Consider the following 14,903-nt stretch of genomic DNA (forward strand, 5'->3'; position numbering starts at 1 on the left):
GCTGTTGATGCTGTTTGTTGCAATGCATACTCAAAATTTCCTCCATGTTGATGAATTCAGGATTCAGTTTGACGAGTCTCTTGCTGTATCACCTTCTTGAAGACTCAGCTGTTTCTGTTCAGACAGAATCAGCTGTTTGGGAAATGGAAGAGAAGAAGCTTGAGTATTGTCACAGACACGCCAGGCTCCACAACACCACAACCACAATGCATTCCCTCACCTGAATTCTAATCAGAACACCTGTTACCAATCACACACCTGATCTTCATCTGCAACAATCCAGCCCCAGTACAAAAGCACACCACTCACCTCAGCCAGTGTCCGGTCTCATTTGCAACAAGGACAATAATCCCGATCCTGCACAACTACGTCGCTGACTCAAAACCTATGCAAAAAGTGATTTCCCTTCTCCTGAGCTCCCGATTCCTGCCCTGTGTTCCTCCTGTCTCCAGTGTGTGTCAGCATCAGATCTCCAACCCCGCTAGCAAAGGACAGCATCAGTAACCATTCCACATAATTCTACTCACTGCTTGTGTACATCCTGTGAAATAAAATCCATCTGTGTCTCCATCTTGGTGTCTCCGGCCTACTCTGTCCATAACAAGTATGTTGTCCACACACTAATGGGAGGCTCTTATAGAGTCATTTGAGGGCCTTAATGGAGTCTAGTTAACTCTTTACAGTTAAATCCCAATATCTTGCTGGATCACCAGGGAGACAAGTGTTACAGAAAGCACATAGATGCCATCTGCCTGGGCAGCCATGTGAAGCATGATAACTGTTTCACATGTGGAAAATACAAAACACAGTATTTCAAATCTGATCACAAGTAGTTATTAGACTGCTACTAAATACCACATCACTACTAACCAGTTACACGCTGCTGTCTGCTCCTGTAACCAACTCAGTAAATAATAATAATTCAGTTTACAGAGGAAGACACTGTCATCTGGCTGTACAAGTACGAAGCTGCACAAGGCCTGTTTTCTGCAAGCAGGGTGCTGATGTATAAAGGTGAAAGGAACAGAGTGTGAGGAAACTGGTTAGTGTGGTCTGTAAAGAAGGTGATGGTTTGAGAAGAAATGGATTTACTGCTGACGGGATTTGCATTTCTACATATACAAAAAAATGTCACATTTTAAAATAAATTATCAAAGCTTTTTTATGATCATAGTACAGCTTTTGTTGCATGTGGTTTCATTGCAGAGAGCTAAAGGCAAGTCCTCCTGTGGCTTTCGGTTTGATAGAGTGTTTTCAGCACGGTGGAAAATGAAGGGGGGGAGGGTACAAGTCATGTTGGCCAACACAGCCAGGACGGAAAGCTTTGACTTTTTATTTTTCATATACACATTCACTATGTCAGACAATTATAAACTTAATAAAAGTCAGTATCCAGTCAAACAGAGAAAAAATGTCTTGTGGAAACATTTTCTACATTAGTTAATGTTTTATTCTAAACATATAATGTGTACGTCACTTTCTCCTCCCTCCCTGTAGACTCTCCCTAATGTAGAGGCCCATCACTTCGTCAAGGAAATTAACCCAGTATTCTCCGCTTCATATCAGGTTATATTTGACAAGGATTTGACTTTATTCTCACAGAGCTTTGCTCTAACAGGCCTCAATCTTCAGCTCAGTTGTGCTCACACCACACTGTGCTTTCTCTTCCCATTAAACAAGTGATGTGTATGTCATCAGTGTCCTTTGCTGGCTCCTCCCCCATCAAACGATAAACATGTTTTAATTTTTCATCTTTAGATCACGATCAACAATAAACATTATAAATAAGACAGAGACTAAGAGCAGGAGAGAAAGAACCATGTGAGAATCAAAACTAGTACTACCACTAGCAATACAATAATATATTTACCTTAATGTTGAATCTTTTTCACAAAATTCACAGGTCAAACACTGTTTTCTTCTCCTTTTTATGACGTGTTGAGTCATAATGGTTTTAACTCTCTCCTTAACTCTCTCCTTTTACATGCTGTTTGTGTTTTTGATCATATTGTTATACATTAAGACTGCCAGGAGAGAGAAAACAGATGCTGGTATGTTCAGGATACCAGTTACTTTTTTCAGCCGTCATGTTTGTGCTATAGTGAAAATAATTCACTGACCAGCATTAGAAACTTGATAGATGAGAGTGTGACCTGAAACTATGGCTGAGTATGTTAATGCAGATGTGTATTCTGGAGAAGAAGTTTCTTGAAGTTTGAAGGCAGATGTCGATGTAGCTTGTGAAGGTAAAGTAGTTAAATATGTTTGTGTAAAGTTGAGATTGACTGACATCTTTTTCAAAGTAACATCACTCTTGGTTTTTGAAAACAGCAAGTTATTTGATATTTGTGTTCAAGGCTGAAATCTTATTGGTGGAGACTTTATTTTTCACTCATACAGACAATGTTTGTCACCGCAGGGTGATATTATTTGCTCAAACTCAAGTGGGCCAGTTTTCACAGTTTCTTTTTTTACTTTGCTACAAAGCTTTGTCTTTAAAGGCCTCGTGACTTTCACGTCAGTTGTGCTCAGACCGCACTGTGCTGCCTCTTCCTGTGAAGTGATGTGTATCTCACTCACGCCTTCCTCCCCCTGACTGTCAAACTTACTCACAGGACGAATCAAATGGTCTGCCATCAGTGTCCTTTGTGGCTCCTCCTCATCAAACATCAAATATGTCCTTGTTCTGCTAAGATGAAGATCGAGGACAGACAAAATAAGAAAGACAGAGACTTTGGCTGAGAGTGTCATAGATTGAGGTTTTGCCCTGTTTCCTGTTTTATTTTGTAGTGTGCTCCTCTCCTCGTGTGTCTTATATGTTTTACTTCCTGTCTTTGTTTGCTTTCCCTCCGGTTTAGATTGTTGGCCCCACCTTGATTGTTTGCACCTGTGTCTCGTTGTCGCCCTTACCTCAGTGTATTTAGTCCGGGGCTTTTCGTTTGTTCATTGTTGGGTTGTTGCCCTTGTCATGTGCATTTTGGTTGTGCTTTGTTCCTGTGTCATGCGTCCTGGCTTTTGGTTTCCTGTAAGATCTGTTGTACTGACTTAATTTCCTTGTACCTTTCCTGAATTGTGGACTTTTGTATTTTGCCTGCTTCCTGTCGGATTTTGTTTGCTTGTTGGACTTGTTCCCTGTTATTTGACCACTGCCTGCTTTAGGCCCGTGGTCGTTCCTTGCCGTTGGTCGCGGCCTCCATGTTCTCTCCCTTGTCTGCAAAGCTGCTTCCCTGTTCTGCCTGCCCTGCTACATGAGCCAAGCCAGAACCTACACTCTGCATTTCCGTCCCCAGAGCCTCGCCGCTCTAGAAGAACTCAGATACCCCAGTGTTTGCTTGCAGTATATAATAAAAACGGATCCTACCTCATCCAAATACCACTTCATTTTGTTCTGAATTTGGGTACTTAAATCGTGCACATAACAGAGAGAATGCACACTGACCATGGATATATGAAGTTTATTAAAATGTCCTTCTGCTGGGTGGCGGCAGTTTAATATGATAATCATCAGTTAGACTCAGAGTTGCAGTTCCAGTTTCTTCCTGCTGGCAGCATAAATAACATGAGCTTCCACTTCCCTCTCTGATGCAGGCCTCCTGCTTCTTATTGCTGTTTTAATACAAAGTCAGTGCTGAATCCTTCAGATCATCAGAGTCCAGATTCTCTAAACAAAAGTATTTACAGTCTTACATCTTACAGAGCTGAGTCTGATAAAGTAGACTAGTGATAAATACAATCTGTTATGTTGTACTCTGTTATTGATGTTATTTTTTACAGTCCTACACACATTAGAATCTAAGATATAAAGACGCCGACCCCTGTGCGACTGGCCTTAAAGCCTGGGCTGAGCTGCCTTAAGATGTTGTTTGACACATCCTGATGAAGAGAGATGGGAAAGTAGAGACCAAATGATGAAAAAAGACAAACTACTTTTGTTTCATGTGGACATGACTGATATAATGTTTCAACCACAGACGGTCTTCATCAGGTAAAAGTAAAGGAGTGAACACACCTGTGTTTAATAGGCAATTAATGATGAGACGTCACAGCATTTTCTCCTAATAAGTCCAAATGAGTCATCTGATATGAGACATTTTCAGAAAGATAAGAAACTGATTTGGCCATTTCTCTAATCTTATTGCCGTCATGTGATTGGATGTGGGGGACTCACACCTGATCTGTGGCAATTTGTGATGGGAACTGGGACTTGGGACATCTGTACTTAAATGATCAAAGTTTAAGGAGTTTAAGAGTGTCAACACTGTAACATGTTGACACTCTTTATGTTTCCTTTTTGACATATCAGACACGGCCTATTATGCACATGCACATGATTTGCATCCCGTGATTTATTTACCAACTCATAATATAATATAGAAGACCACAAGCAAGGAATGTAATTTATACTGTAAACATTGTCCTGATGTATGTGTGGCAGGTTACCTAACCAGGACATGATGACTTTCATCACAAATAAATACAGGTGAATGGTGCTGGGACCCCTGAAACACTGAAATAAAATAACATTCACTGACTGCAGAGTTTTCTTGCCTGCAGTGGGCAACATCAGCATTACCACATCTTGTCATGCACTGATCGTGGTTTTAGAGGTGATCATTGTTTTGTCTTCTCAGAAGGTAAACTCTTTTCATCTTTTTTACCTTCGATCTCTGTGAGAACAGTGCAGTCACATTGCAGCACTCCCTCACCCCATCTGAATGCTAGAAGTTGCAACTGTCCTTTAAAATACAGGTGTTGTTCCTGAGAGAATAATTTCCCAGATAAATGGGTCCTAACAGCTTCGTTAGGATCTGTGCTGCAGCATGGTGTCTTCAAGTGCTACACAAGTCTGTCAGCAACACGGCCCATATCTGAGATAAAGCAAATCATATTAACAATGATATTCTCTTTTGTGTGTTTTGTGGCTCCATTGTGAAAGAAACACACTGGAGAAAACAGAACCCAGCTGAAGGTCAGTCTTCCTGTGGTCAAGACTTGTCTTTAGGCTGATTCAGTTTTCTTACCACACATAGATGTTCTTTTAAAAAAACACAACCAGGGTGTAAAACTGGATGGCTGCGGTATTTTTCTTCCCCATACCAGTATAGACACACTGTTTATTAAGTCAGCATTTAAAATATCCACTTTCTGTGTTGATGTACTCTAATTACGTCTTTGAAAGAGGGATAATAATTAAAACTCAGCACTAGAAAGAAGACTGCACTTTTTTTGTCTGCTGTTAAGTCCTGCTGTCCACCACACACACAAAAGCACAACGGCAGATTAATATGATAAAGCATCAGTTCCACTCTGAACAGCATTCCTTGTTGCCTCCTGAGCCTATCTAGTAGCAGAATACACAACATTCGGCTCCACTTCTCTTCTTCTTCCTTTTGGACAGAAATTCACAGCAGCGTAGTTCAGCTCATCAGAGCCCAGATTCTGTTAAAAAGAATATTTACAGTCACTTATATTACCCCGCTGATATTTAGAGAAAAACTAAGCAATGACTGGATATAATTTTAAATTATAAAACAAATAAAAGTAAATTATAACACTTGGTTCACCTCACGCTGTTGTGGATTCTGTTCTTCACTGGCAGCTAAATGACAGAAACAATACTTCGAATCAGGTGAAGAACATGAAAATTTGTACTCTTTCAACAAGTGAAAAAACAAAAAACAAACGCAACATAGAAAGAGTAGCTTTAAAAAAAGTACCTGTCTGATGTTTCCTGTTTTTAGCAACCAGACCAACGACAACCATTATGAGAAAAACAGTCAGACCGCCCAGGATCACACTCATCAACATTGTTATTCTGTCACACTCTGCTAAAAGAAAGATAATATAATTAGACTCTATTTTCCCTTTGCTGGTTTGAGAACTGCTAACATTAAACTGACAAAAGTTAAGTTAGCCATACTGTTTTTATCTTAAGACGACTAGAAGTGAAACTGGACAACGAAATAAATCTTAAAGAGAATCTTACTTTTAGACTTTCTGTCAACGTCTTCATGAGATTCATCACTGCCTTTTAACGAAATGAAGATACATTTAATCTTGATTTTACTTTGAAAAAATTGTGTCACACTCCTTTGTTATGACAATAATTGAAGAGCCACACATGTTCTAATAGGGCAATTATTAAATTAGCAAACACAGACAGACATAACAGAAGAATTGATAAAACAGGATTTTATAATAATCTTACCTTCAACATTTAAATGTATCACACTTAAAATTGTCCGTCCTGCTGCGTAAAATCCACAGAAATACAGCCCAGAGTCAGAAAAATCCACTGTCCAAATTTTAAGAGAGACAGTGGAGGTGTTGGATCCCATTTCAAATCTTCCACTTTTAAATCCATCAAAGTAGACAGGACTGCTGGTAGATCTGGTCATAGAGGAAATTGAGCTGGCCTTGGTTCTGTTGACCACTCTGAACCATAATGCCACAGAGTCAGATTTGGACGTCTTAGAGCACAGCAGCGTGGCTCCTTCACCAGGCTGGACATTCACAGTCTGAGACTCAGAAGCTGAGACAGAGATCCAGCCTGAAACAAACAGCAGACGACAGGAGACTTTTTTCAAAGTAACATAAAGAGAAACAATACCTCATAATTAATGTAATAATAAGTAACTCATTTTAGTTCTGCTGGTTTAGAGAATCCAACAAAGTTTGCAAAGAAGTTGGTGAGAGTTATTCAATGGCAGTACTTACTGATGCTGCAGATAATGAAAGGTGTTAACAAGTTAAAGTTCATCATTGTGTGTATGACTGAAGCTCTGCAAAGTTCGTAAGTCAACTGTGACCAAGAAGGGTGCTCTCAATGTAAAGAGGCGGGGTGTTTTTTGTTGCTTATCTTGTTGCTCAAACTGACCACATAAAAGCTTTCAGGAATATGAGTACTGACGCAAACATTTTGCCTCATGGAGTACAACACAAAGTTATTTTTCTGAATATGTAATGCTGTAGAGTCTTTGACTGAATAACAGCAAGATACTCCTCAATTTATGTTAGATCATGCTTTAAGCCCATTCATGGCAATACCTCACCAGTACAGATACTTTATGCCAAGTGAATGGTTAAACTCAGAAATGGCTTCATTAACTGATTTCGCTACATTTTGTTTTAATCTGTTATTTTTTTTCCGACTTTATTGCTGAAACATCATTAAATGATGTCTGGTTGGATTTGATTTAAAAGCCAAAATTGTTGAAATCGACCGGATCAGAAGATTTTGACTATGGCAACGGCTGCGTGTGCAGATGCTGCGGCCTGTAACTCCTTCAAACTCCGCTAGCTACATTCTTGACGGGCGGACCATGTTGCAAGCTGACAGAGCGCAAGACTCCGGCAAGATGACAAGGGGAGGACTCTGTGTTTACATTGATAATGCTTGGTGCTCAAACTCAGGCAAAAGTCTGAAAGCAGATTGGCCGCATCTTGTGAAGGTCAATTTGTGTAAAGAGATGAGTGGAGTAGTGAATCAGTGTCAGAAGGGGTTCATAGTGGCAACTATTTAAAGAAAATCTTTATCTTTAAAACCTGCTAGGTGTGTGGTCTTCCTGTGGTTGCTATTTTTTGCCTGTGGGTTAGGTTTAACACTTTCTTTTTCCATAACATCTGTACACATACAGATGACAGCGTGATGACAAATAAAGGGAACTAGTGTTATGCAAAAGCAACAAAACACTGCCAGCAACAGAGTGCTATGTGTGAAAGGGGATAACATGCCTAGTGCTGAGCAGTCCAATATATAGTAATAATTAGAATAGGAATTGTTTAAGTGAACAAAATAATCAATGATAACCAATAACAACAAAAGGACATACCTATGAAAATAACAATGACAGAGAAATGCATATGTAAGTTTACTGTTGTGAATATAATACTGCATGTTAGAATCTACAATGTATGGATGTAGTTTTCACTTCTAAGTTAAAACTACATACACTACAAAGTAACAACAGTAGAGTTGTTTTTGACAAGCTCAGTGAATGGCGTTTTGTTGTATCTCCATGGTAACTTTAAGTAATGTAGCCTGCGACGGATGTACTGTATGAGCAAGAGGGTCAAAGTTCAAGGCGGAATGTTATGACGAAGTAGTCTGTCCCAGTTGTATGCATACTGCATGCAACAGTCGTACTTTGTAATGGCAGCTGCAGTACGTACTAAAAGCTGGATTTCTTCTTCACTCACCAACTGCAGTGCTGCTCAGCAGCTCTGTGCTCAAGGCTACCTCTGGTGGCTAGAGGCTACATTGCAGTAATAAATCTGATTTAAAACGGTGGTCTCATTTATATATCTTCTGGGCAGAGATCATTCTCAGTCATAGCAGATTGTCCGCGTTCATTCTTTCCCACTCACTAAAAAGATCTGCCTAACCCTAACCCTAGCATCCAGTGAGTTTGTATTTCTAATAGTCCTGCTGTAAGACATTTTCGGGGCCCCTGAATGACTTTTGTGAGATGGCCATTCAGAAATGTGATACAGTATGTGGTGTGACGGTCCTGGATCAGTGCTACATTTTAAGTTGCCCTATGACTAGTTGCAGACTTAATTTGGTTGAGTTTCCACTTCTTTCTTGTTTTTGGATGAAAAATTAACATATATGAGCTTACCATAAATAATACAGTGATTGTCTAGTCACGAGTTGAAGTGATTTGATTAGCTTGTCCACTATAGAACATATAAAAGTAAATCTTAAAAAATGGATTTGATGATGTGCAAAAGCAACATAAATAAAATAGAGGACAGCACTCAAACAGTACCTGTCTGACGTTACCTCATTTTGACAATGATGACCTTAGTGAGAACAACAGTCACACCGCTCAGGATGACACTCATCAGGTTTATTATTTCACCAGGCTCTTCTACAAAAAAGATGATTAGAATAGACTCTCTGCTTTTCTTTTGAATAATTAACAAATGGCTTATTTTGTGCATATTTTTGAGGAACCTACTTATTATCCTTTACTGGCTTGAGATCTGGCTGATAATAATATGGATAAATGATCTTATTCCATCAATTGACAAATTTTAATCTGCATAATAAATCTAAATGAGACGCAGGGAGAACATTTTAGCCTTTTTCCATGTTGTCATGAGGTTCAACACTGCCTTCACAGATGATGATGAAAAAAAATTCTTCATGTTGTTCATCATATTTTGACAATATTCCATCATACTGTCACAGATATGCCAGGCCTCACAGCCAGTAATCACCCACACCTGCTCCCAATCACACTCCTGCTCCCCATCAGTCCCAATCACAGCCAGTACAAAAACACACTACTCACCTTAGTCATTGTCTGACCTCGTTCATATCTAGGACTCCTCATACCAGTTGAAGAAAGACCTCATTTCAATAGTTTCCAGTGTTTCTCTGGTTTCCTATGTCTCCGGTGGTTTATTAAGTCCTCCGTGGTTCTCCAGTCCCTGCTTACCTCCAGTGACCTCCCTACATCCACTTCCCCTATCTCCACACTGTCCACTCCTGGCTATCATCCAATAAAGAACATTCCTGTCCACCTCTGTGTCCCCTGCCTGTCTGTAAGCGTAACAGAAGGTTGGACCGAACCGTAAGGATGATAGCAAGCTCCCCCGACGACCCCTTCCCGAACCTGGAGGATGCCATCTCCTTTCTCATCCACCACCAGTCACACCCACCAACGCCTCCTCAGACCCTCCGGCAACCTCTCTGGCTTTTAGCCTGAGAGGTTGCAAACCTTTTCTGGCTCGGAGGATGACTGCGAGGGATTCATGTTGCGGTGTTCCCTGGTCTTCGGCCTATGGCCACACCTGTACCCCACCGAGCGATCCAGGGTGGCCTTCTTGGTGTCATGGCTTCACGGACCAGCACTCCGCTGGGCGACCGACATCTGGTCGAGAGGTGAGGCAGTCACACAATCGTTTCGCCACCTCTAGTTCTAGCTCTGCGGCCGCAGCAGCCTCCACCAGTTCCAGCTCCGCGGCTGCAACAGCCTCTCATCTTCTCTACTTCTCCGCTCCCCAGCTGCTCACCTGTTCTGCCTCCCAGCTGCCTGCCTCCTCCGGTCCTCGCTGGATCGCAGCGACCTCCAGCCTCCAGTCCCGAGGCCCAGCCGCCGGTTTCCAGCCCTGCTGTTACGTCGGCGGTTTCAAGCCCTGCTGGTAGGCCTCCAGAGGGTCCCAGCCTTCGCTGCCATTCGCCCGAGTTCCCAAGCTCCGGGCCGTCCGCCCGAGTTCCCAAGGTCCTCGCCTGCCCAGACTCCGTCTTGTTCCCCGGATCGGCTCGCTCCCTGTGGTGGACAGGCTGCAGCGTCGGGGGAGGGGGTTTTCCGTGGTTCTCCAGTCCTTGCTTACCTTAATAATTAATTGAATTATATTTTGTCATTTGCTGTGGTATTTTATTTCTCTTGCTGTGAAGCACGTTGTACTTTGTTTTGATAAGTGCTCTATAACTAAAGTTTACTTCTTATTATCATTTATTATAATTCTCCAGGGAAAGACTGTATTGAGTGTCTCAAATACGAAAAGCCTCCCCTCTTTTTTCACGGATACCTGGCGGTGTTAACAAAGTGATAAAGAGGAAGTTGAGTGAGAAGTAGTATTTGACTTGGTCAGTTGCTCGGGTGAACTCCATACAAACTGACTGGCTTAAATCTGTAGATAGGCAGGGAAAGCATGGACAGAGAATTTGATAGAGGTGGGCGAGGGGGGCAGGGGCCCTGGAGGCCACAGCCCCTGGAAGCCACTGAAGGAGCAAATCCCAAATATGTTGATTGCTGTAGGAAATGTGGGATCAGAGAAAAAGAAAGCAAAAGAAGCAGTTAAGACAGAAATTGAGATAGTATTGGAAACAAAAGGTGGATTTGAGTTCTGAGGAACCCCTCTGTAAGTATTTGTGGGGTGAGGAGGAGAAGTACCGAAAGCAAGCTGAGGAGGCGAAAAAAGGTGAGCAGGAATGCTGGTGAAACGCAAGTGTAAAAAGGCTTATGAGGAAGCAGAGACAGAGGTGGTTTCAGTGGGCTATGTATTGGCAAGGAGTAGATCACTGCGCTAAGAAAGAAGGTGGAAGAAAGAAAAAAGGAGGACCCCCGCCCTATGATCATGATGTTGCACGTTCCTCAGCCTCAATGTATCCCACTCTCCGCATTACAGACGGACAGTTTCAGATTGAAACCCTGCCCATCAACCCCCACCCTTGCACTTCACCGCCTAGGGACAGAGAGAGAAGGTCAAAGAGGGAGTCAGACACAGAAGATAGTGAAGGCAGCTGGAAGAGAAAAACCGAAGGGAAAGTGATAAGAAAAAAGGAAGTCTAGGCTGGGAGCCAGCTCTGCAGATTCAGTCAGAGGGAGAGAAAGAGGAAAAGCCATTTGTGACACGAAGCAAGACAGAATGTAAGGAGTAGAAAAAGGAGCAGGGAAAGTGGAAACAGGAAGAGAGAAAGAAAAGGAAAGTCAGTTAAAATGATGGGACTTGTGTCTGGTCTATACAAGAGGGAGAGTGAGGAGGACCAGCCAGCTTCTAGGGTAGAAGCAGCAGACCACATTAAAAGGGGCCTGGTTTGGAGAAGGATTGGCAGAAAGTAGCAGCAGCGAGTCAGAGAGTGAAGAGAAAAGAGAAACACAAGAAAATGAAGTACCACAAACACACACACTTAGGAGCGGAAACGTGTATGGGAGAAACACTTAGTGCATCACCTACAGATGTTACGGACAGAACAACCGGAGACAACGGTGAGGAGACAGAGAGTTTATTTATACACAGAGGTAATATGAAATGGATGAGAGTGGTAATGATACCGTCCCTTATTTCGCTGATGGCAGAAGAGTTCTGGAACTGAACGGAGAAACACGGAAACGGGAACTGGAGCGACACACACAGGAGACTGGAGACACACGGGAGCCGGGGCTGGAGCGACACACTCAGGAGACTGGAAACAGACAGGAGCCGGGGCTGGAGCGACACACTCAGGAGACCGGAGATTTCTGGAGTCGGGATCGGGGTTCGGGGTTCAGAGTGGCGGTAGTCTTGACGTAACGTCGTGGGTGAGTCCGTGGAGTATAGAAGGCTGGAAGAGTAGCTCTGTCCTTCATACGAACGAGACCAGACACTGACTGAGGTGAGGAGTAGGAATATATGGAGGAGTAGATTGGCTGATTGCGTTCAGGTGTGTGGTGGGTAACAGGTGCTGGGAATTAGTATTCAGGTGAGGAAGTACGGTGTGGCTGAGGTGTGGTGGAGCCTGGCGTGTCTGTGACAACAGAGAGCTAGAGATGAGGCTATAGAGGAAGATAGCACCACTAAGGACTTGCAGTTGCAGTTGTTGAAATTAGAGTTAGCTAAAGCTAAGAAAGACCTGACAGAAAAGAATAAAAGTAAGAAACAAAAATGGTAGCTGTTGCACCCCCAGCTCCAGAATCGATACCTGACCTTTATCCTATTCCACCTTGGGAAAAACAGGGACACCCACTGAGAAGGCCCCAAGGGTACGGTTGGTCTTCACAAAGGGGAGGATATAATGGAGGCAGAGGCTGGTCAAGGGGAGGAGGAAGAGGCGGTCCACCCAACAGAAACAACCAATACAGAGCCGGTCACTACTGTGGAGGGTATGGACATTGGGTTAAAAACTGCCCACACAAAGCTCCACCCCCAGGAAGGGGGCGTGGAGGACCACCTCAAGGAGGTGTGTTTGCTCCCAACCCACATGCAGCACCGCCACATAGGGGCGTACCCCAGCTTTGGAGAATGGGAAGGGCCAGAGGACTCCCAGCAGTGACACACCCCACAGAGAGACCTGGAAACTGGGGCACAGGCAGACCCCATGCTGGAGATGTGGGTTATGAACAACACACTGCCGTTTCTCGATGATTCAGGGGCCACCATTACTACTACTACTAATTTCCACTATGATAAATCGCTCCCGAAAGACAAAATTTCAGCAAAAACTGTGGACCTTTTTTCCTAAGCAGTGGACAATGGCTTGTGCAGTCAGTGGAACCAGAATGTGCCGACATCTACTGGGGCCTCCTCGAGGCTACCGCCACTTCAAAAGACAGTATCCTGTTCCAGTATGCTCAGTGGAGGCCCTGGATCTCTCTTCTTGACCCGTACCTCTCACCATCAGACCCACCTCATGTAACACTCTTTTACGATCGGGCACATACTGATTGGTATCAGGAAGCATTTTGTCAAATACAAGGCTCACAGTGGAGCATTAAAACACAAAACATTTATGTTGGTCCTGAGGGTGTAGCTGCAGCCGCACAGTTAACATCTGAACAACTTGAGTGGTATCGTATGAGCGATGAGGCAGTCCCTCATATCTCACTCGCATTACATCCTAAACATCAAGCTAAAGATCTCGGTCCTATGATAAAAACGGCCGTAGAAACTACTGACTGGGTGTCGACACAACTTCCGACAGGTGAGCCACATGAGTGCGAGACGGAAATCACAAAGGATGTCAAGGTGAGAGCAGATTTGGAAGCTCAACCAGTGCTAGGGCAGAGGTCATAGTCACAGAAGTACTCAAATGGGGAAAAGATAAAGAAGTGACCATCTATACAGACTCAGCCTACGCGGCAGGCGCAGTGCACGTGGAAATGAGACAGTGGCTGTGCACAGGATTCTTAACAGCAGGGGGCAGGCCAATTAAACATGAAAAGGAAATGAGAGAGTTGATGGAGGCACTGAAACTGCCCAAAAAGGTGGCTGTGGTGAAATGTCGAGGACATGATCAAAAAAACACTCCAGTGGCCAAAGGAAATCAGGAAGCGGATGCAGCAGCAAAAAAGGCAGCAGGGTATTTGCAAATGTACCAAATGATAACCAGTGAAGAGACTGAGCTACGACCCAAACTCATTGCAGAGGCAGTAAAAGAATATCAAAAGGGGGCGGGGGCCCACGAAAAAGCGGTCTGGATGCAAAGAGGAGCTACGGAGCAAAATGGACTCTGGAGGGGGCCGGACGGACGAATGGTCCTCCCACCAGGTATCAGGGCAAGAGCCCTGAGAGAAGCACATGGCTTGGGGCATGTTGGAGCGAATCAAATGAACAGGAACTTGTGTCATTGGTGGAATCCCTTCCTAGCAGATTTGGCAAGGCATTTTGTAAAAAGTTGTACAGTTTGTTCACATTTTAACCCAAAGCCAGTGGTGAGACCGGAAATGGGACGTTTTCCTATTACTACCTGCCCTGGCCAGGAGGTGGTGATAGACTATACGGATATGATTGATCCGGTGAAAGGTTTTAGGTATTTGTTGTGTTGTGGATGCGTTCACAGGGTGGCCAGAGGCGTGGCCTGCAAAAAAGGAAGACAGTGCCACTGTGATCAAGTGCTTGATTAATCATTACATCCCAAGGCATGGTTTTCTAGAAAAAATTAGATCAGATAATGGCACTCACTTCAAAAACACAGATCTACGTAGAGTAGAAACAATGATGGGGTTGAAACATTCATTCGGCACTGTCTACCACCCCCAGTCACAAGGTAAGGTGGAGAGAATGAACCAAAACATCAAACAAAAATTGGCTAAAATCTGTGCACAGACCAAATTGAATTGGGTTGATGCGTTACCTCTAGCCCTGATGTCAGTCAGAAGTTCACTCAACCAAAGTACAGGCTTCACGCCGTATGAGTTACTTACAGGGAGACAGTTTCCGGGGCCCAGTGCCGCTCCAGGACTAGGAGAGGAAGGAGAAAAAATGGAACACAAGACATATTTTAACAAACTGCAAGCTCTTATTTCAGATTTCTCCAAACAGGTTGGCGAAAGGCAGGCGCTGATAGAAGGATTCACTCTACCCACAGCCCGGTGGGTATTACTGAGAGTCATCAAAAGGAAGTAGTCAGAGCCCAGGTGGACAGGACCGTTCGAGGTCACAGAGAGAACATCACATGCAGTCCGGGTTAA

The sequence above is a fragment of the Siniperca chuatsi genome, linkage group LG22 (assembly GCF_020085105.1).
Source record: "Siniperca chuatsi isolate FFG_IHB_CAS linkage group LG22, ASM2008510v1, whole genome shotgun sequence".
Taxonomy (NCBI): Eukaryota; Metazoa; Chordata; class Actinopteri; order Centrarchiformes; family Sinipercidae; genus Siniperca; species Siniperca chuatsi.